The sequence below is a fragment of the Bufo gargarizans genome, chromosome 6 (assembly GCF_014858855.1).
Source record: "Bufo gargarizans isolate SCDJY-AF-19 chromosome 6, ASM1485885v1, whole genome shotgun sequence".
NCBI classification, from domain to species: Eukaryota; Metazoa; Chordata; class Amphibia; order Anura; family Bufonidae; genus Bufo; species Bufo gargarizans.
The window spans coordinates 41,226,541-41,249,740 of NC_058085.1; the positions used below are offsets into that span (position 1 = coordinate 41,226,541).

The 23,200-nt window shown below is 45.9% G+C and overlaps 1 long non-coding RNA gene and 1 pseudogene across 2 annotated transcripts; both read right to left on the bottom strand.

Annotated features, from left to right (window-relative positions):
* Positions 1 to 23,200, bottom strand: part of LOC122939846 — a 213,905-nt pseudogene that overhangs the window by 142,589 nt on the left and 48,116 nt on the right.
* Positions 1,904 to 21,647, bottom strand: LOC122939870. Of its 2 annotated transcripts, none has more exons than XR_006390189.1 (3): positions 21,519 to 21,647; positions 2,092 to 2,241; positions 1,904 to 1,962 (listed from the first exon to the last, which is right to left on the bottom strand). It is a non-coding gene; the product is annotated as an uncharacterized LOC122939870 (long non-coding RNA). The 2 variants fall into 2 exon arrangements; XR_006390188.1 differs by lacking the exon at positions 21,519 to 21,647 and adding an exon at positions 16,436 to 16,494.

The window sequence follows — 23,200 nt, forward strand, 5'->3', positions numbered from 1 at the left end:
TTAAAATAACTTAGATGCCGCGATCATGTATGAATGCGGCATCTGAGGGGTACAATGACGAGGGCGGCGCTATCGAAGCTCCCCGTCATTGCACCCGCTACTTACAAAAAAAATGCGCTTTGTGGCGGAGTAAATCATCACGAGGCAAATTTTGTGAAATTCGGCACATCAGCTGAATCGAAATTTGCTCATCTTTAAGGACGAGGCATGGGTCTTTCGTTTTGTATTCTCCCATTTTTTAGACATATTAGGAGACCTATAATTGAATAGTCAGGGGTTTGGTACACAGATTATGAAACGGTACTAGCAAAATTGCAAGTGTGTTTTCTATAATTTAAAGACAGAGGCTCAATTATAGAGTAATACAACTTTTTTTTTTTTCACTTAGATGGACTGTGCAAGTGCATAGTTATAACTTTTCTTTTTTTTTTTTACAGGTTTTCTTTTTCAAAACCTCAAGTTGCTACATAGGCTTATTGCCAGCACCGCACCCCAAATAGCATTCTGCTGCTATGCTGAGCAATTGCACATTATTGGAAGGGCCTTATATTCATGTTATCTTACTAATGTACTTCATTCACCGGTTCCGTTCTCTTCCCTGCGTAAATTCTAAACAAAAATAATGTGGTCCAGTCCCTAAACTTGTCACCCACTGGCCATTGATAAATAAATTACTAGTTTTGGTGGCACTGCAGTGGAGTGCTCGTCAGCCGCTACGGTCACGTTTCAAGTTCCATGCAGTCACGTGGTATAGATACCGTTGAAGCAGCTCACGTATACCATGTGACCGCATGGCACTGTAAACATGTGACCGTAGCGGGGACTCGCCCTCCACGGTAGAGGTTTGTTAGTGCTTGCTAACAAACAGACGTACAGAATCTACCTCCTGATGGAAGTGTGTGTGTGGGAAACTTTAGAAAACTGCTGGCGAGTTAGAATTATATGTGCTGATGAAAATAATCCTACATAGCTTTTCCAATAATCAACTGCCAATATTATATTATACTCTATGCAAGTAAGAAGGGTGACTTGTATCTAGATGTACTAGAATGGAATCCGTGTTCATGTTCAAGCTGACAATCCGAGCACAACTATGGTTGACCGTTTGTAGTATTGCATGGTCCTGGCCGAGGAAATCTCAGAAAACTGTTGTGCCCCTCTTGTGCAACCACAAAAGATCTGCAGCAGTTCACAGTGGAGGCCATTTAAACATCTGTACAGGCAGAAAATTGTGAGAAGATACAGACAACATGTAATGTCTATGGTCAGCTGTAATCCTGCCATCTCCACCTTACTCATTATACAAGGATAAAACATATAATACTGGTGGATAAAACAAGACTGAACACAAGATCTTCACAGCCTTCTCCAGATCATAGAGGACATTATCTCCATCTACCTGATCATCCTGTGGGACATTGTGATGTTCTTCTGAACCATCCTGTGGAAGAAGAGGACTGGGACATCTCTCTGGTGTTCCTCTTTTCTTCTTTACTGCAGGAAACACATCCAGTGACTGAATTAATTTCTTGCATAAAGATAATGAGAGGACGTGTGTATTTAGTCATGTCTATTACCTGGTGATGTGAGGGGCCAGTGATCCTCCTTTATGATGTCCTTGTACAGATCTTTATGTTCTTCTAAATACTCCCACTCCTCCATGGAGAAATAGACGGTGACATCCTGACACCTTATAGAAACCTGACAACACAATGATACAGTCATCACCCAGATCCCTTCACAACGTTCCTGTATAATGTCCCGCATTCCCAGCAGTGTCACCTCTCCAGTCAGCAGCTCAATCATCTTGTTGGTAAGTTCTAGGATCTTCTTTGTATTGATTTCCTCATGTATCAGGGGGTGAGGTGGAGGCCCCATGATTGGGCTCAGGGTTCTTCCCCATCCTTCAGACACAGGGGCCTGACAGCGCTCACTAGAGGTCTTCTTCACTACTGTGTAGTCCTGGTTATGGAGAGACACAGTAATAAATATCACTACATACATCTCTAGAGTCCCTCACCTCTCCAGTCATGTCCATCTGTTAGTTACATAGATAAGATGATATAACGTGACATCATCAGAATCTCTCACCTCTCCAGTAAGCCGGAAGAGGATCTCTAGGGTGAGATTTATTATCCTTTCTGCCATCTTGTCCTTGTCCCTATCCATCTTTGATGGGTCAATCAGGAGAAGGATCTTATATAGAAGATATCCACTGAGCGGATCCTATATTGTAGGAACCTGAATGGAAAGAAGAGGAGACTATGTAAAATCCTACAAAATCCCATGGAAAATACAATTCCTGGAGATAATAAGACGAGACATCGGAGGAGATAATAAAGTGTAGATTTTGCGTTCTCTCTTTTTATAGTGATCGAAACATGTGTGAGGTCAAGGCAGTTTCATGGTATGTCACACCTTCACATGACCCTACAGCCAATAGAAGACGTCATCAGTGATGCCACAGCATGTGACCACCATAGGCCTCAATGGTCAGGTCACATACATACGGCCATCGGAGCTCCAACCAATATTGTCGTTGCAGTGATGTAAACAGACTGAAGAGACCACAGGAGCCTCAGTGCTGGAGCAGTGGAGGATTCTACAGGTCCAATCAGGGTAATCGTAAAACGCTGCGGAATATGTTGGCGATACATAAAGCTATTATTACTACTATCTAGACAGACATTGGGTTGGCAGATTAGGCGTTTGGCAGCTCCTCACGACCACACAGATGTTGTAGTTTAATAGACTTATTTGTAACAAGCAGCATGACAAAATACTGAGGTCCTTAAAGGGTTTCTCCAGCGTGTACTCAGGATAGGTCTTCAATAAAAGATCAATGTAGAGGTCCAACTCCCAACGCCCCTGAACAATCAGCAGGTGGCACTTATACAGATACATGTATATGTGGTTACACAAAAATTTTAATTACATGCTAATATGAAAGCATTCAGATCCAGGTGCTGGCTTGAAAAATGTACAATGTTTCCAATAAAGTTTGTATAATCGCTGTGCTTTTTTTTTGGACCTCCCTAATGTATTTTTCAGACATATTATTCCCTGTTTCAGCTGCACAGCTAGATGCATTTCACCAAGAAGCAGGGAACATATCACTTCTGTGAAATCTGCCATTACTGTATTGCTTTGATGTCCATTTCTTTACTTCACACTATGTTTGTTTTCAGCTCCCGACCTCGCAGAAAAGATAAGGAGGAGAAAATCACACTTACAGAAAGGCAGAGGAGTTTCCTGATTAAAACATTCGGTGCCTGGGCTCCAGATGTTTTGTCTCAGGTCCCAAATGTACTGCCTGCCAGATAGATACAACTGTATTGCTGTCCTCAGAGGCAATACAATTGAATCTAATGCATTGGAAGAGCTGAAGGAACTGTGAGGAAATCACAGTCCATGTGATCAGTGCTGAAGGCAGTGGCTGAGGACCTGCGATGATGTCTCCATCATGTGACCAGTGCAGGAAAGGATGGCGCTCTGCAGTGAAGAGAAGTCCTGGGGAAAAAGCTGTGGCGAGGTCTGCTACATGTGGAGAGGTAAGTGAAGGGAAGGGTTCGGTGTGAGAGCCAGAGTAATGCTGGGGGTTGTGGTTATTTAACTGGGACTGTATGTTAGGACTAAAGAGAGGGATGTTATTTACATGGGACTGAATGTTGAAGGTGGCTGTGGCAGGGTGATGTTGTTTACATGGGATTGCATCTTGGAGGCGGCTGGGGAGGGGGTGATGCTATTTACATGGGACTGTATATTGGAGGGGCTAAGGAATTATAATTTCTGAGGAGACTAAAGGGGAGGCAAATATAAATACTGGGGGCACTGCAGAGGGCATTATAACAGCAGAGGGCAGTATAAGTTCTGGTGGTTCTGTGAGGCAGTATAAATACTGGAGGGCTATTCTACTAATAAAGGCACTCTTGAGGAGCATTATTTCTGTAGGGGGCAGTATTACTACTGAGGACACTCTAGAAGGGAATTACTATTGGGACTTTGAGGAGCACTAATACTATGGGGGGCACAGCAAGCAGTTTCCGGGTCGCCATCTTTTGAGTCTATGTTACTAGGGATGGATCTTGTCCGACAACAGGCAGCGGAGGGCAACTTATGTGGAAGCGAGAACCCAGTGTGCGAGATGTTACAGCTTTTCCAGGTGGATAAATGGGGTGAACCAACAGAAAAAAAATGGTATGGTGTTAGGCAGGAAGTGCTCAAATCCATATGCAGTTGTGCATGTATATACAGGGGAGCAAATCCTGCACTTGTAGCCCATTGCTAATGGCGATCCCCAGCAAAAATGCATACTTTGGAGGATGCCCGTAGTGGACCACAAGTACCACAATAGACGTCCTACACAAGATAGCAATTATGTGGATGTGATAACCAATATAATAAAATTTGCAAAGACAGGTGCACTCTGCGGTCTTACTAAACCTTCATACGGATGTTCAAATTGAGAGATTAGCCAACATATCCTACTGTGGAGGACATGTCTGAGCCCAAGCACCACGCCAAGGATTCCCAAGTAGCTTGGGACCTAACACTCACCTACCTGTGCCATATGGGCAATACCAGGGGCGAATTACAGGAGCGCAAGGTCCCACTTTGTGGTACTTGTGGTCCACTGGGGGCATCCTCCACTGTATGCATTTTTGCTGGGGATCGCCATTAGTAAGACCGCAGAGTGCACCTGTCTTTGCAAATGTTATTATATGGATAAATGAAGTGATCTAGAAATTTGCTATTTAAGCTACAATTATATGAAATCTAAATGCCAAGCACGGGCGGTGCACTAGGCACTGTATAAGGAACCGCTCTGCACCTTTGTGGGTTATGGCGGTCACTAACTTTCACGAATCTCAGCGTCCTTCAGCTACAAGCATACAATGTGCACCTCGTGCAGCAAATAAATACAGTTCTAGTCTGAACAAGTCTCTAAGGATCGCTCAGAAATAACTGCAGCTGCAACAGAAACTGCACAACCATAAAACTCCACCACTTTATCAGCGCTCCAATACAAAAACGTGTTATGTCCTTATAAACCCACGTATCTAAAGAAATGTATCTATAACATGCTGGGCAGTGCACCTACCGTTACATGGTGCACCTCGCTGGATACTGCCGCCTGCTCTCGCTCAGTAGTGATGGACTAACATCTGCCGGGACGGTTCGCGAATGCGATCGTGCGAACGCGATCAAATGTTCGCAAACCACAAGTTCGCAGCTGGTCCCATTCATTTTAATGGCAGGCGAACCTGAAAAACCTTTAGCTCATATTTGCAGCCAAGAAATAATTACTAGAAGTGCACAAATAGTCGCACAACGTGGACAGTGACATACTAGATGTATTATTCAAATTTGCGATCTCCATTCGTTATTTTTTTTAATGCAAAATATCGGCAATATAATTTTTACGTACACGCAAATGCACTATACAGTACCCAAATGCACTATAAAGAAAGTATATTGGTATATAACACCCCGCTTCTATCAGTTTTTGGGGGGGGTGACTGGTATATCACACCAGTAGAAATTATTTGTTCCAATAACGCTGGTCCCTCTATATACCTGCAGTATCGCAGCAGATCCGCACACAACTGCCGCACAATACAAATGCACTATAATATACCGTCTAACATAGAAAGGATATTATAACATTGTACAAGGAAGGCAATCCGTTAGAATATACATGAAGATAAAACGTAACCTTTAATAATGTTACTATGAGGGTCCATTCACACGGATCCGCAAAACACGCAGGGCTCCAGACTAAAAGAAATACCTAGTAGCCATTGGCTCCTGAACTGAAAAATTTAGGAGCCAAATCAAATTTTTAGTCGCCAAATCGAAACCGAATCAAAATTTGGGTATCGTGACAATGCTACGCCGATCAGATCGTCACGATAAAAAAAGTATTGCGATACTCCATACCGCGAAAAAAAAAAAAAGAAAGCCACATACATTTCGCATTTTATGAAACGTTCGGCCCATAATAGAACAGTCCTATCCTATTTTTTGGGGTGACAAAAAAATGGCGAATGCTTACCGCATAGGAGATATTTTTTTAATAATTTAATAGTTTGGACAGCGCTATGTAATATGTTTTTTTATTTATTGTTTCTAGATTTTATATGTAAAATTGGGAAAGGGGGGGGGGTTTAAACTTAATATTTTAGGGTACTTTCACACTAGCGTTTTTCTTTTCCGGCATAGAGTTCCGTCCTAGGGGCTCAATACCAGAAAAGAACTGATCAGTTTTATCCCCATGCATTCTGAATGGTGAGTAATCCGTTCAGGATGCATCAGGACGTCTTCAGTTCAGTCATTTTGACTGTTCAGGGCGGAGATAATATGGCAGCATGCTCCGGTTTTATCTCCGGCGGAAAAAAACAATAGAAGAAGATTTGCCTGAATGCCGGATCCGGCATTTTTCCCCATAGGACTGTATTAGTGCCAGATCTGGCATTCAAAATACCGGAAAGCACCCGCACTAAATCCGGACCCATTCACTTCTATGGGGCTGTGCACATGAGCGGTGATTTTCACGCATCACTTGTGCGTTGCGTGAAAATCGCAGCATGCTCTATGTTGTGTGTTTTTCACGCAACGCAGGCCCCATAGAAGTTAATAGGGCTGTGTGAAAATCGCAAGCATCCACAAGCAAGTGCGGATGCGGTGCGATTTTCACGCATGGTTGCTAGGATGAAAGTCTATTCACTGTGTTATTTTCAGGGCTGTGGAGTCGGTAGATAAATGCTCCGACTCCGACTCCGACTCCTCAGTTTTTTGTACTTCCGACTCCGACTCCGACTCCCCGACTCCGACTCCTCTGTATTTAATATGCAAATGTATTTTATACATTCCTTGAAGGAAAGAAAGAAGTTCTTCTAAGCTCTTCTAGCACAGAGAGGTAGTTGGGCAGAAGCTGCTGCCTTCTCCTTTGTGTGCTGATCTTCTGCTGAAGACAGGGCAGTAGGAGGATCCAGGAAGGGACATTTATTTTAAAACATGATTTCCCTAGAAGAATCCCATAGTCATGTTTAAAGTTTAAGATAACATTCTGAGTTTACACGTTTTATAGCCTTAGGCCCCATGCACACGGCCGTGTTTCACGGCCGTGTGCGGGCCGTGGAACCGCGGCCTGGATCCCTCCTGAGAGCAGGAGCGCACGGCGTCACTGGTTGCTATGACGCCGTGCGCTCCCTGCTGCCGGCACAGTACAGTAATACACTGGTATAGATCATACCAGTGTATTACTGTACTGTGCCGGCAGCAGGGAGCGCACGGCGTCATAGCAACCAGTGACGCCGTGCGCTCCTGCTCTCAAGAGGGATCCAGGCCGCGGTTCCACGGCCCGCACACGGCCGTGAAACACGGCCGTGTGCATGGGGCCTTAGCTGAATGACAGCAGTTTTTCCAATGGTTTACAGCTTCAGTCTTGAACTATTGACCCTCCATTCCCTTCACTTATACAAGTGTCTCTAGTCCTGCAAAACACATATTTACTTAATCCCTTATCAGTGAGAGGCTAGGTAAACCATGGGCATTGTGTTCCCTGTAACATCAGAACACAACACAATGGAAAGTATATGTATTGCCACTCCTAATTGTGCATTGCGTGCCATATAGTGAAGCATATGAAAAGCATGCTTCTTCACATCACTGAACGCGTTTGTTTTGCGGTTACATGAGGCATGCATTGGCCTTTATTCTTACAGTAGAGAAGTCATTAATTATAACTGTTTATGAATTCGGACATTTAAACTTGCTTTTTTTAATTTTTTATTCCAATTTAAATTTAGTAGGAGTCGGAGTCGGAGTCGGTTCATTTTTTGCCGACTCCGACTCCGACTCCAGGTACCCAAAATTGACTCCGACTCCTCGACTCCGACTCCACAGCCCTGGTTATTTTCCCTTATATCATGGTTCTAAGGGAAAATAATAGCATTCTTTAATACAGAATGCTTAGTAGAAGGTCAATATAATAAACATTGGTGGCGCAGTGCGCCCCCCCAACACCCCAGTATAATAAACATTGGTGGCACAGTGCGCCCCCCCAATATAATGAACACTAGTGGCGCAGTGCACCCCCCCAACACCCCGGTATAATAAACATTGGTGGCGCAGTGCGCCCCCCCAACACCCCGGTATAATAAACATTGGTGCCACAGTGCGCCCCCACAAAATAATAAACATTGGTGGGGCAGTGCACCCCCCCCCCAACACCCCAGTATAATAATCATTGGTGGCGCAGTGCGCCCCCCCTCAATATAATAATCATTGGTGGCGCAGTGAGCCCCCCCTCAATATAATAATCATTGGTGGCGCAGTGCGCCCCCCCTCAATATAATAATCATTGGTGGCGCAGTGCGCCCCCCCTCAATATAATAATCATTGGTGGCGCAGTGCGCCCCCCCTCAATATAATAAACATTGGTGGCACAGTGGGCAGTGCCAATGAGGGTTAAAAAATTAAATAATTAACTCACCTCGTCCAATTGATGGTCTCCTGTTCTTTCTTCAGGAACTGTCAAAGGACCTGTGGTGACATCACTGTGCTCATCACATGATCAATCACCATGGTAATGGACCATGTGAGGAGCTCAGTGATGTCACCACAGGTCCTGAAGAAAGAACAGGAGACCGCCAGCTACGCGATCAATTGGAGGAGGTGAGTTAATTTATTTTTATTTTTTTAACCCTCATTGGCACTGCCCACTGCGCCACAAATGTTTATTATACGGGGGGGGGGGGGGGGAGAGGTGGCGCACTGTGCCACCAATGAAGAGAACTGACCTGTTAATACAAATACAGGCGAACCTCTATGTCAGGGAGCTGCGATCGTCAGGGAGCTGCGATTCCGGCACCCGCCTCCTGTATTTGTATTAAAAGGTCAGTTATCTCCATTGGTGGCGCAGTGGCCACAGCCCCTCCTCCTCCCGTCTCTCTTCTTATTGGCGGAGGCGGCAGCAGCACAGGGGGGGAGGGAGAGACTCCTCCACTGCGCTGCTGAGAAGAAGTGAAGAACATTAGCGGCGGGGCAGAGAACTATCAGCTCCTGTGCCCCGCCGCTGTATTCAATGGCAGAGCTGCGGCGGCGGGTCTAGTCGCAAATGGTGACAAGACTAAAAAGTCTTGTCACCATTTGTAAATTCTAAGTCGCATTAGCAACCATTTTGGTCGCTATCTGAAGCCCTGACACGGATACCGGCAATGTGCATTCCACAATTTGTGGACCGCACATCGCCGGCACTATAATAAAAAATGCCTAATCTTGTCTGCAATCTTCTCCTATAAGACACCTGCTCCTACAGCCCAACTCCACTGCCACCCTCCATTACACAAACCTCATTTGAAGTACACTCTGTTCGCATCTACTCTACCTCCAAGTAGCTGTCATTTACCGCCCCCCAGGCCAGCCACCATCTTTCTTGACCACTTTATCACCAGGCTCCTACACTTTCTTTCCGCCGACATCCCCACTTGTATCATGGGTGACTTCAACATCCCTATTGACACCTGCTACTCAGCCGCCTCTAAACTCCTATAACTCTTCCTCCTTCGGCCTCTCACAGTGGTCTTCAGCTCCCACCCACAGAGATGGTCACACTCTGGATCTTATCTTTACCCGCCTCTGCTCCCTATCTAACCTTTCTAATTCGCCTCTCCCCCTATCCGACCACAACCTACTCACCTTCTCTTCATTGGTCTCTTCTGCTGACAGACAACCCTGGCACACCAACATGACCAAAAAACTCAGACAAGCTTCCAGGGCTGCTGAGCGGTGATGGAAGAAATGCCACTCTAAGGATCACTTCACTGCATACAAGCAATCTCTACTCATATTTAAATCCTCACTCGCTGATGCAAAACAGGCCTTCTTCTCATCTCTCATATCTTCCCTGTCCCACAGCCCTAAACAACTTTTTAACACTTTTAACTCCCTTCTCTCTCCCCCAGCGCCCCCACCCTATCCTCTCTTCTCAGCTGAGGACTTTGCTGCATACTTGAAACAACATCAGAGAAAGCTTCAGTGCACAGTGCCCACAGACCCTCTACACAACTGCTTAGTCCTCTTCTCCCAAAACCCACTTCTCCACCATTACAGAAGAAAAACTCTCCACTCTACTCTCCAGATCACATCTCACCACTTGACCCAATCCCGTCCTACCTCATCCCTAACCTCACCACAGTGTTTATCCCAGCTCTAACTCATCTCTTAAATCTATCACTAACCTCTGGCGTCTTCCCCTCTGGTTTTAAACATGCTACCATTATCCTCAAAAAGCCTTCACTTGACCCATCTTCTTTGTTCAGTTATCGCCCAATATCACTTCTTCCATATGCCTCAAAGCTACATGAAGAACATGTCCATTCTGAACTGTCCTCTCACCTCTCCTCCTGCTCACTCTTTGACCGGCTACAATCTGGCTTCCGACTGAGACTGCCCTTACCAAAGTCACCAGTGACCTACTAACAGCCAAAACAAAAAAACATTACTCTGTCCTCCTTCTCCTTGACCTGTCCTCTGTCTTTGACACTGTCGACCACTCCCTTCTGTTACAAACTCTCATCTCCTGGCATCACTGACCTGGCCCTCTCCTGAATCACATCATACCTCACAGACCGGACGTTTAGTGTCTCCCACTGTCACACCACCTCCTCGTCTCATTCCGTCTCTGTTGGTGTCCCGCAAGGCTCTGTCCTATGACCCCTGCTCTTCTCTATCTACACTTTTTGCCTGGGACATCTGAGTCCCATGGCTTTCAGTATTATTATTTTTTTGCTGACGACACACAAATCTACCTCTTTGGTCCAGACATCACCACCTTACTATCCAGAATCCCACAATGTCTACCTTTTATATCATCCTTCTCCTCTCGCTTTCTAAAACTTAACATGGATAAAACAGAATTTATCATCTTTCCCCCATCTTGCTCACCCCCCCAACAGACCTATCTATCACGATCAATGGCTGCGCACACTGCCCGGTGGCTGCCTTGGAGTGACCTTCGATTTTGCCCTCTCCTTCCGACCGCACATCCAAACCCTTTCCGCCACCTGCCGCCTCCAATTCAAAAACATCTCCCGCATCTGCGCTTTCCTCAACTTTGAACTGCGAAAATGCTTGTACATGCCCTCGTCATCTCCCGTCTAGACTACTGCAACACTCTCCTCTGTGGCCTCCCATCTAGCACTCTCGCACCCCTCCAATCTATCCTCAACTCTGCTGCCCGACTAATCCACCTCTCCGCCCGTTTCTCCTCTACCTTTCCCCTCTGCCAATCCCTTCACTGTCTCCCCATTGCCCAGCGAATTCAGTTCAAAATACTAACAAATACATACAAGGCCGTCTACAACCTGTCCCCTCCCTACATGCAATAACCCCATAACAAGTATATCCTCGGAATCGGGGGATCTGGGTGAACCATCTCTGAGTTACTTTCTCGATACATCCCCACATGCACTCTCCGATCCTCACAAGACCTCCTTTAGCCTTCAGGATCTTTATAGGTTATTATTTATTATTAAAGCGCCATTTATTCCATAGCGCTGTACATATGAGAATGTCTGTATTATGTATACATACATAATACAGACAATTGCACTAATTATAAACAAGACTGGTACAGAAGGAGAAAGGGCCCTGTCCGTGAGGGCTTACAATCTACATGGTATGGGAGAAGGACACAGTAGGTGCAGGTGAAGCTGGTCATGGCGGTATAGAGGCAGCAGGGTCACTGGTTGTAGGCTTGTCTGAAGAGGTGGGTTTTTAGGTTTCTTTTTAAGGATTCCACTGTAGGCGAGAGTCTGATATGTTGGGGTAGCGAGTTCCAGAGTGTGGGGGATGCACGGGAGAAATCTTGGAGGTAATTGTGGGAAGAGGTGATAAAAGGAGAGAAGGAGGCCTGGTGAGGATCGGAGAGTGTGTGTGGGGGTGTATCGAGAAAGTAACTCAGAGATGTCTCAGATGGTTCACCCAGATCCCCCGGTTCCGAGGATATACTTGTTATGGGGTTATTGCATGTTTTGGGGTTCCTGTGATATGTTTTATAAAACTGTATTTCTCTGCCTGTGATAATTATATTACCCATTGTTTTCAATAATCATATCATAGGCAGAGGGGAGGATTTTGAGTGGGAGTGTCTGTGTGTATTGTACGGATTGATTGGTTGTATTTCAAAACCCTGTGGGCAGTACTATGTGACTAAAAGAGGCTGTAAGGAAGATACAGTTTAATGCAGATTCCGCAGAACATATACAGGCTATATAAAAAACTATTACTGTATAATGTGTCCCCTGTTGTATAGTTTAAAACTACTGCCCGATGTCTTTGTGCACCAAATACCGGCGAGATGGCACCGTGTAGAAAGGTCCAAACAGTGTCCGAGTTAAAAATGGCCACCATCCATTGATCTCACCATGTGCCTCTGATGCATCCCCAGATGGTTCTTAACCACTTCAGCCCCGCTAGCTGAAACCCCCTTCATGACCAGAGCACTTTTTACACTTCGAGCGATAAACGGTGAAAGGAGTGTAGTGCCGGTCATGCAACTTACCACCCAAATAAATTTTACCTCCTTTTCTTCTCACTAATGGAGCTTTCATTGGGTGGTATTTTATTGCTGCTGACATTTTTACTTTTTTTGTTATTAATCGAAATGTAACGATTTTTTTGCAAAAAAATGACATTTTTCACTTTCAGCTGTAAAATTTTGCAAAAAAAACGACATCCATATATAAATTTTTCACTAAATTTATAGTTCTACATGTCTTTGATAAAAAAAAAATGTTTGGGCAAAAAAAAAGAAATGGTTTGGGTAAAAGTTATAGCGTTTACAAACTATGGTACAAAAATGTGAATTTCCGCTTTTTGAAGCAGCTCTGACTTTCTGAGCACCTGTCATGTTTCCTGAGGTTCTACAATGCCCAGACAGTAGAAAACCCCCACAAATGACCCCATTTCGGAAAGTAGACACCCTAAGGTATTCGCTGATGGGCATAGTGAGTTCATAGAACATTTTATTTTTTGTCACAAGTTAGCGGAAAATGATGATGATTTTTTATTTTTATTTTTTTCTTACAAAGTCTCATATTCCACTAACTTGCGACAAAAAATAAAACATTCTAGGAACTCGCCATGCCCCTCACGGAATACCTTGGGGCGTCTTCTTTCCAAAATGGGGTCACTTGTGGGGTAGTTATACTGCCCTGGCAATTTAGGGGCCCAAATGTGTGAGAAGTACCTTGCAATCGAAATGTGTAAAAAATGACCGGTGAAATCCGAAAGGTGCACTTTGGAATATGTGCCCCTTTGCCCACCTTGGCTGCAAAAAAGTGTCACACATCTGGCATTGCCGTACTCAGGAGAAGTTGGGGAATGTGTTTTGGGGTGTCATTTTACATATACCCATGCTGGGTGAGAAAAATATCTTGGCAAAAGACAACTTTTCCTATTTTTTTATACAAAGTTGGCATTTGACCAAGATATTTCTCTCACCCAGCATGGGTATATGTAAAATGACACCCCAAAACACATTGCCCAACTTCTCCTGAGTACGGTGATACCAGATGTGTGACACTTTTTTGCAGCCTAGATGCGCAAAGGGGCCCAAATTCCTTTTAGGAGGGCATTTTTAGACATTTGGATCCCAGACTTCTTCTCACACTTTCGGGCCCCTAAAAAGCCAGGGCAGTATAAATACCCCACATGTGACCCCACTTTGGAAAGAAGACACCCCAAGGTATTCAATGAGGGGCATGGCGAGTTCCTAGAAATTTTTTATTTTTTTGCATAAGTTAGCGGAAATTGATTTTTTTTGTTTTTTTCTCACAAAGTCTCCCTTTCCGCTAACTTAGGACAAAAATTTCAATCTTTCATGGACTCAATATGCCCCTCAGCGAATACCTTGGGGTGTCTTCTTTCCGAAATGGGGTCACATGTGGGGTATTTATACTGCCCTGGCTTTTTAGGGGCCCTAAAGCGTGAGAAGAAGTCTGGAATATAAATGTCTAAAAATGTTTACGCATTTGGATTCCGTGAGGGGTATGGTGAGTTCATGGGAGATTTTATTTTTTGACACAAGTTAGTAGAATATGAGACTTAGTAAGAAAAAAAAAAAAAAAAAAAAAAAAAAAAAAAAAAAATTTCCGCTAACTTGTGCCAAAAAAAATGTCTGAATGGAGCCTTACCAGGGGGGGTGATCAATGACAGGGGGGTGATCACCCATATAGACTCCCTGATCACCCCCCTGTCATTGATCACCCCCCTGGTAAGGCTCCATTCAGACGTCCGTATAATTTTTACGGATCCATGGATCGGATCCGCAAAACACATGCGGACGTCTGAATGGAGCCTTACAGGGGGGTTATCAATGACAGGGGGTGATCAGGGTGATCACCCCCCTGTCACTGATCACCCCCCCTGTAAGGCTCCATTCAGACATCCGCATGATTTTTACGGATCCATGGATACATGGATCGGATCCACAAAACACATGCGGACGTCTGAATGGAGCCTTACAGGGGGGTTATCAATGACAGGGGGTGATCAGGGTGATCACCCCCCTGTCACTGATCACCCCCCCTGTAAGGCTCCATTCAGACATCCGCATGATTTTTACGGATCCATGGATACATGGATCGGATCCACAAAACACATGCGGACGTCTGAATGGAGCCTTACAGGGGGGTTATCAATGACAGGGGGTGATCAGGGTGATCACCCCCCTGTCACTGATCACCCCCCCTGTAAGGCTCCATTCAGACATCCGCATGATTTTTACGGATCCATGGATACATGGATCGGATCCACGGATACATGGATCGGATCCACAAAACACATGCGGACGTCTGAATGGAGCCTTACAGGGGGGTTATCAATGACAGGGGGTGATCAGGGTGATCACCCCCCTGTCACTGATCACCCCCCCTGTAAGGCTCCATTCAGACATCCGCATGATTTTTACGGATCCATGGATACATGGATCGGATCCACAAAACACATGCGGACGTCTGAATGGAGCCTTACAGGGGGGTTATCAATGACAGGGGGTGATCAGGGTGATCACCCCCCTGTCACTGATCACCCCCTCTGTAAGGCTCCATTCAGACATCCGCATGATTTTTACGGATCCATGGATACATGGATCGGATCCACAAAACACATGCGGACGTCTGAATGGGGCCTTACAGGGGGGTTATCAATGACAGGGGGTGATCAGGGTGATCACCCCCCTGTCACTGATCACCCCCTCTGTAAGGCTCCATTCAGACATCCGCATGATTTTTACGGATCCATGGATACATGGATCGGATCCACAAAACACATGCGGACGTCTGAATGGAGCCTTACAGGGGGGTTATCAATGACAGGGGGGTGATCAGGGAGTGTATATGGGTGAACACCCGCCTGTCATTGATCACCCCCTGTAAGGCTCCATTCAGACGTCCGCATGTGTTTTGCGGATCCGATCCATGTATCCATGGATCCGTACAAATCATACGGACGTCTGAATGGAGCCTTACAGGGAGGTGATCAATGACAGGGGGTGATCAGGGAGTGTATATGGGTGATCACCCGCCTGTCATTGATCACCCCCTGTAAGGCTCCATTCAGATGTCCGCATGTGTTTTCCGGATCCGATCCATGTATCCATGGATCCGTAAAAATCATGCGGACGTCTGAATGGAGCCTTACAGGGGGGTGATCAATGACAGGGGGGTGATCAGGGAGTGTATATGGGTGATCACCCGCCTGTCATTGATCACCCCCCTGTAAGGCTCCATTTAGACGTCCGTATGCGTTTTGCGGATCCGATCCATGTATCCGTGGATCCGTAAAAATCATACGGACGTCTGAACGGAGCCTGACAGGGGGGTGATCAATGACAGGGTGGTGATCAATGACAGGGCGGTGATCAGGGAGTTTATATGGGGTGATCATGGGTGATCAGGGGTTTATAAGGGGTTAATAAGTGACGGGGGGGTGTAGTGTAGTGTGGTGTGGTGTTTGGTGCGACTGTACTGACCTACCTGAGTCCTCTGGTGGTCGATCCTAACAAAAGGGACCACCAGAGGACCAGGTAGGAGGTATATTAGACGCTGTTATGAAAACAGCGTCTAATATACCTGTTAGGGGTTAAAAAATTCGGATCTCCAGCCTGCCAGCGAGCGATCGCCGCTGGCAGGCTGGAGATCCACTCGCTTACCTTCCGTTCCTGTGAGCGCGCGCGCCTGTGTGCGCGCGTTCACAGGAAATCCCGGCCCTCGCGAGATGACGCATATATGCGTGACTCTGCGCAGGGCCGCCACCTCCGGACCGCACATCTGCGTTAGGCGGTCCGGAGGTGGTTAAAGAGGACCTTTCACTAGTTTACAAACTAAAAACTAACTCTATCTGTGGGCAGGGGTCCCGCTGCACTTACTAGTATGTCTGGGCGCCGCTCCGTTCGCCCGGTATAGGCTCCGGTGTCTCAGCTCCGTCTGTTGTACTGGACTGATTTTTTGTAGGAGACGTGTCCCTTGCTGCAGCGCTGGCCAATCGCAGCGCACAGCTTATAGCCTGGCTATGAGCTGTGCGCTACGATTGGCCAGCGCTGGAAAGGTTTACTGATAGCAGAGAGATAAGAGAAGTGACAGGACAGAGTTTAGATTACAGGTTGAATTAACTCTTTAGGGTCAAATTGGCTTCTCAAGGAGATATATATGTTAAAGGCATCCCTTCTGTCTCATTCAGTAGCTATAGAACTATTGAGAGAGATGTATTTTTTTTTTAAATACATTTACACATTTAACCCTCCATTTTAATTATATTATTTACCCCAGTGTTAAATTCACCCCCCCCCCCCCCCCGGATGCTTGTTTTTTTCCTACAGTGGGGTAGATAATTACACACAGGGTTTTAAAGAATAAACTTCCTGACTCAGACCAAGAGCCGACTCAGAGAGTGAATCGAAGCGCGTGCGCACAGTGCAAGAAGAAGCCGATGCCAGCAGTCTGCAACGGCGCATCAGGCTGAGCCTGTGCGCACGCGCGGGATCCCAAAGCGGAAGGGGGAGGGAGGGAGAGGCGGCACTGAGGAGTAGAAGGCGGCGCTGGGCACGAACGGCGATGCGTGCGGCCGGGCACCATGCATCCACAGACCTCCCCTGCTTGGGCACCTTAATTCAATGATTGACAGGTTAGTAAAACCTGTTTTTCCGCAGAATAAAGCCACAAATAGCTTTTATAAGGCCACCTTAGAAATCAGAATGCTACCCTGGACATGAGCATATGTTTAGCTCACAGGGTGTATAGGTGGTGACAGAATCCCTTTAATCCTATACAGAAATATGATAATTTGGGGCAGGGTAATGAGCCCAGTCCTCCACACCATAGAGCAGAGTGTGCAGATACTGCATATGTCTGGAAAATGTAATAAAAAGTTAGTGAAAGAAAAAAAATAAAACCTCCCTGAAATGAGTTTTTGCAGGTTGGGATGTCTGCATACTAGTAAGTGCAGGAGGACCCCTGGGCGTCGCTCTGCCCACTGATATAGTTAGTTTTTAGTTTGTAAACTAGTGAAAGGTCCTCTTTAAAGGGCCATAATCAAGGGCAGGAGGCGGGCAAACAGCCCCCTCCAAGACACCGTGGCGAAGTGGCTTTAGCCACACTCTCCATTCAGAATGCAAGGGGATAAAACTGATCAGTTCTTCTCTGGTATAGAGCCCCTGTGACGGAACTCTATGCCGGAAAAGAAAAACGCTAGAGTGAAAGTACTCTAATGCAGGTCTTAACCACCTCCCGACCGCTGTACGCACATATGCGTCCGGGAGGTGGTTGCTTTACTCCTCCTGGACGCATATACGTGTCATCTCGCGAGACGCGCGCGCTCACAGGAACGGAAGGTAAGCGAGTGGATCTCCAGCCTGCCAGCGGCGATCGCTCGCTGGCAGGCTGGAGATGTGATTTTTTTAACCCCTAACAGGTATATTAGACGCTGTTTTGATAACAGCGTCTAATATACCTGCTACCTGGTCCTCTGGTGGTCCCTTTTGTTTGGATCGACCACCAGAGGACACAGGCAGCTCTGTAAAGTACCACAAAACACTACACTACACTACACCCCCCCCGTCACTTATTAACCCTTTATGAACCACTGATCACCCCTGATCACCCCATATAGACTCCCTGATCACCCCCCTGTCATTGATCACCCCCCTGTAAGGCTCCATTCAGAGGTCCGTATGATTTTTACGAATCCACTGATACATGGATCGGATCCGCAAAACACATGCGGACCCCTGAATGCAGCCTTACAGGGGGGTGATCAATGACAGAGGGGTGATCACCCATATAGACTCCCTGATCACCTCCGTCATTGATCACCCCCGTGTAAGGCTCCATTCAGACGTCCGTATGATTTTTACGGATCCACTGATGCATGGATCGGATCCGCAAAACACATACGGACGTCTGAATAGAGCCTTACAGGGGGGTGATCACGCATATAGACTTCCTGATCACCCGCCTGTCATTGATAACCCCCCTGTAAGGCTCCATTCAGAGGTCCGCATGTGTTTTGCGGATCCGATCCACGTATCAGTGGATCCGTAAAAAATTATACGGACGTCTGAATGGAGCATTACAGGGGGGTGATCAATGACAGGGGGGTGATCAATGACAGGGGGGTTATCACCCCATATAGACTCCCTGATCCCCCCCCCCCCCCCCCCCGTAAGGCTCCAGACATTTTTTTGGCCCAAGTTAGCGGAAATTTTTTGTTTGTTTTTGTTTTTTTCTTACTAAGTCTCATATTCCACTAACTTGTGTCAAAAAATAAAATCTCACATGAACTCACCATACCCCTCACGGAATCCAAATGCGTAAAAATTTTTTAGACATTTATATTCCAGACTTCTTCTCACGCTTTAGGGCCCTAAAATGCCAGGGCAGTATAAATACCCCACATGTGACCCCATTTCGGAAAGAAGACACCCCAAGGTATTACGTGAGGGGCATATTGAGTCCATGAAAGATTGAAATTTTTGTCCCAAGTTAGCGGAAAGAGACACTTTGTGAGAAAATACAAAAAAAAAAAATTTCCGCTAACTTGTGCCAAAAAAAATAAAAAATTCTAGGAACTCGCCATGCCCCTCACGGAATACCTTGGGGTGTCTTTTTTCCAAAGTGGGATCACATGTGGCGTAGTTATACTGCCCTGGCTTTTTAGGGGCCCGAAAGCGTGAGAAGAAGTCTGGGATCCAAATGTCTAAAAATGCCCTCCTAAAAGGAATTTGGGCCCCTTTGCGCATCTAGGCTGCAAAAAAGTGTGACACATCTGGCATTTCCGTACTCAGGAGAAGTTGGGGAATGTGTTTTGGGGTGTCATTTTACATATACCCATGCTGGGTGAGAAAAATATCTTGGTCAAATGCCAACTTTGTATAAAAAAATGGGAAAAGTTGTCTTTTGCAGAGATATTTCTCTCACCCAGCATGGGTATATGTAAAATGACACCCCAAAACACATTCCCCAACTTCTCCTGAGTACGGCGATACCAGATGTGTGACACTTTTTTGCAGCCAAGGTGGGCAAAGGGGCACATATTCCAAAGAGCACCCTTAGGATTTCGCAGGCCATTTTTTACACATTTTGATTGCAAAGTTCTTCTCACACATTTGGGCCCCTAAATTGCCAGGGCAGTATAACTACGCCACAAGTGACCCCATTTTGGAAAGAAGACACCCCAAGGTATTCCGTGAGGGGCACGGCGAGTTCCTAGAATTTTTTATTTTTTGTCGCAAGTTACCCTGGGTTCACACCTGAGCGTTTTACAGCGCGTTCAAACTCGCTGTAAAACGCTCAAGACATGAAATCCAATGCTTCCCTATGGGAATGGTTCACACCTGGGTGTTTTACAGCGCGTACGAACGCGCTGTAAAACGCCCGACGCTCAAACAAGTACTTGAGCTTCTTTGGGGCGTTTTGACGCGCGTTTGTGGCCATAGGACACTGCAGTCAATGACACAAACGCGCGTCAAACGCGCGTTCACTATTACAAAAACGCGCGTCAGAAACGCGCGTCAAAAACGCGCGTTTGACGCGCGTTTGGGAAACGCTCAGGTGTGAACCCAGGGTTAGTGGAATATGAGACTTTGTAAGGAAAAAATAAAAAAAATTTAAAAAATCATCATTTTCCGCTAACTTGTGACAAAAAATTAAAAATTCTAGGAACTCGCCATGCCCCTCACGGAATACCTAGGGGTGTCTTCTTTCCAAAATGGGGTCACTTGTGGCGTAGTTATACTGCCCTGGCAATTTAGGGGCCCAAATGTGTGAGAAGTACTTTGCAATCAAAATGTGTAAAAAATGGCCTGCGAAATCCGAAAGGTGCACTTTGGAATATGTGCCCCTTTGCCCACCTTGGCTGCAAAAAAGTGTGACACATCTGGTATCGCCGTACTCAGGAGAAGTTGGGGAATGTGTTTTGGGGTGTCATTTTACATATACCCATGCTGGGTGAGAGAAATATCTTGGTCAAATGCCAACTTTGTATAAAAAAATGGGAAAAGTTGTCTTTTGCCAAGATATTTTTCTCACCCAGCATGGGTATATGTAAAATGACACCCCAAAACACATTCCCCAACTTCTCCTGAGTACGGCGATACCACATGTGTGACACTTTTTTGCAGCCAAGGTGGGCAAAGGGGCACATATTCCAAAGTGCACCTTTCGGATTTCGCAGGCCATTTTTTACACATTTTGATTGCAAGGTACTTCTCACACATTTGGGCCCCTAAATTGCCAGGGCAGTATAACTACCCCACAAGTGACCCCATTTTTGAAAGAAGACACCCCAAGGTATTCCGTGAGGGGCATGGCGAGTTCCTAGAATTTTTAATTTTTTGTCGCAAGTTAGTGGAATATGAGACTTTGTAAGGAAAAAAAAAATAATAAAAAAAAAATAAAATCATCATTTTCCGCTAACTTGTGACAAAAAATAAAAAGTTCTATGAACTCACTATGCCCATCAGCGAATACCTTAGGGTGTCTACTTTCCGAAATGGGGTCATTTGTGGGGTGTTTGTACTGTTTGGGCATTGTAGAACCTCAGGAATCATGACAGGTGCTCAGAAAGTCAGAGCTGTTTCAAAAAGCGGAAATTCACATTTTTGTACCATAGTTTGTAAACGCTATAACTTTTACCCAAACCATTGTTTTTTTTATCAAAGACATGTAGAACTATAAATTTGGCGAAAAATTTATATATGGATGTCGTTTTTTTTTGCAAAATTTTACAGCTGAAAGTGAAAAATGTCATTTTTTGGCAAAAAAATCGTTACATTTTGATTAATAACAAAAAAAGTAAAAATGGTAAGTTGCATGACCGAGCAATAAACGGTGAAAGTAGTGTAGTGTAGTGCAGAAGTGTAAAAAGTGGCCTGGTCATGAAGGGGGTTTTAGCTAGCGGGGCTGAAGTGGTTAAACATGCCTTCCAGGTGTGGAGCTGGTGAGTGTTCCTCTTACCTGGGCGGGGCGTGTCCTCCTCTTCCTCTGACAATCCTTTACCATGGAGCATCCGGTGTTCCTATTACTACCGCCATGTGCAGGAGTCAGGCTCCAGGATGTGCTGCAGGAGGAAGCAAAGGACCTGTGATGATGTCATGACCATGTGACCATGTGTGGGAGGAGTCAGGCTTGAGGCTGTGCTGCAAGAGGAAGTATAGGACCTGTGATGATGTCATGACCATGTGATCATGTGTGGGAGGAGTCAGGATCCAGGCTGTGCTGCAGGAGGCAGTAAAGGACCTGTGATGATGTCATGACCATGTGTGGGAAGAGTCAGGCTCGAGGCTGTGCTGCAAGAGGAAGTATAGGACCTGTGATGATGTCATGACCATGTGACTATGTGTGGGAGGAGTCAGGCTCAAGGCATTACTGCAAGAGGAAGTAAAGGACCTGTGATGATGTCATGACCATGTGATCATGTGTGGGAGGAGTCAGGCTCCAGGCTGTGCTGCAAGAGGAAGTAAAGGACCTGTGGTGATGTCATGACCATGTGATCACATGTGGGAGGAGTCAGGCACCAGGCTATGCTGCAGGAGGAAGTAAAGGACCTGTGATGATGTCATGACCATGTGATCATGTGTAGGAGGAGTCAAGCTCCAAACTGTGCTGCAGAAGGAAGTAAAGGACCTATGTTGATGTCATAACCATGTGATCATGTGTGGGAGGAGTTATGTAAATCACATGACCAGGTTTAGCTGCTCTGCAGTTTGTAATTCCAGTGTGTATGTAGCAGAGCTGTAATATTTATGTAGATGAGCTGTGTAGGGGAACTGCTAATACTGCTGAGATGTAGTGTATTTAGCCTCTTTGCCCCTGCTGCTTTGCTTCAGAAACCCCAGGGATTCAGTACAAGTTTTGTTTTGTAAACAGTCAGAACCATGAGGGACAGAGCTGTAGGGAGGAGACATCTTATGGCTCTTGGAATCTAAGGTAAGTGGCACCTGTAAGTCTACTTTCACACTCACGTTTGGTGCGGATCCGTCATGGATCTGCACAAACGCTTCCGTTCAGATAATACAAATGTCTACCTCCGTTCAGAACGGATTTGGTTGTATTATCTTTGTGGTCGTGGCAACCAGGTATTTACCTGACCCTACCTGGGATACCTTACCCTAAGCGGTCAGAGTTGTGCCGCAACCGCGTCGTGGAGGGACGCCTGAAAGAGGGCAAAAGACATACTGATAGGTAGAAGTAATTTATTGCGACGTTATTACAAAGCCAGGTTCTGAAAAGCTGCTGACATTTCAGTTTCGGGGTGAGGTATATAACGGGTGGAACATGCCGAGTGCCAACGCCCTAATTTCTGAATAACATGTGCTGGCACTTGATTCTTGGATGCTGCGGACGCAGCACCTATGCGGAACGAATGTCCTGAAATAGTGGCGGGGTCACAGCCCAGGCTGGCCACCAGTGACCTGACATGGGATACAAACTGGTGGGTGGTGAGTGGAACCACCCCGAAGGGCAACAGTGGACTGTTTGGCCCAGACCCTGACAAGGCGGACCGTAGCTGACGGAGCACCGTGACGGGGCACCATTGGTGTGACGTGGGAAAGAAGGACACCGGGACAGGGGGGCCCACCTGGGAGGTCTTGGACGTCTTGAGCAGTAGTGTGAACCCTTCGGTGTTCTGGACCAGC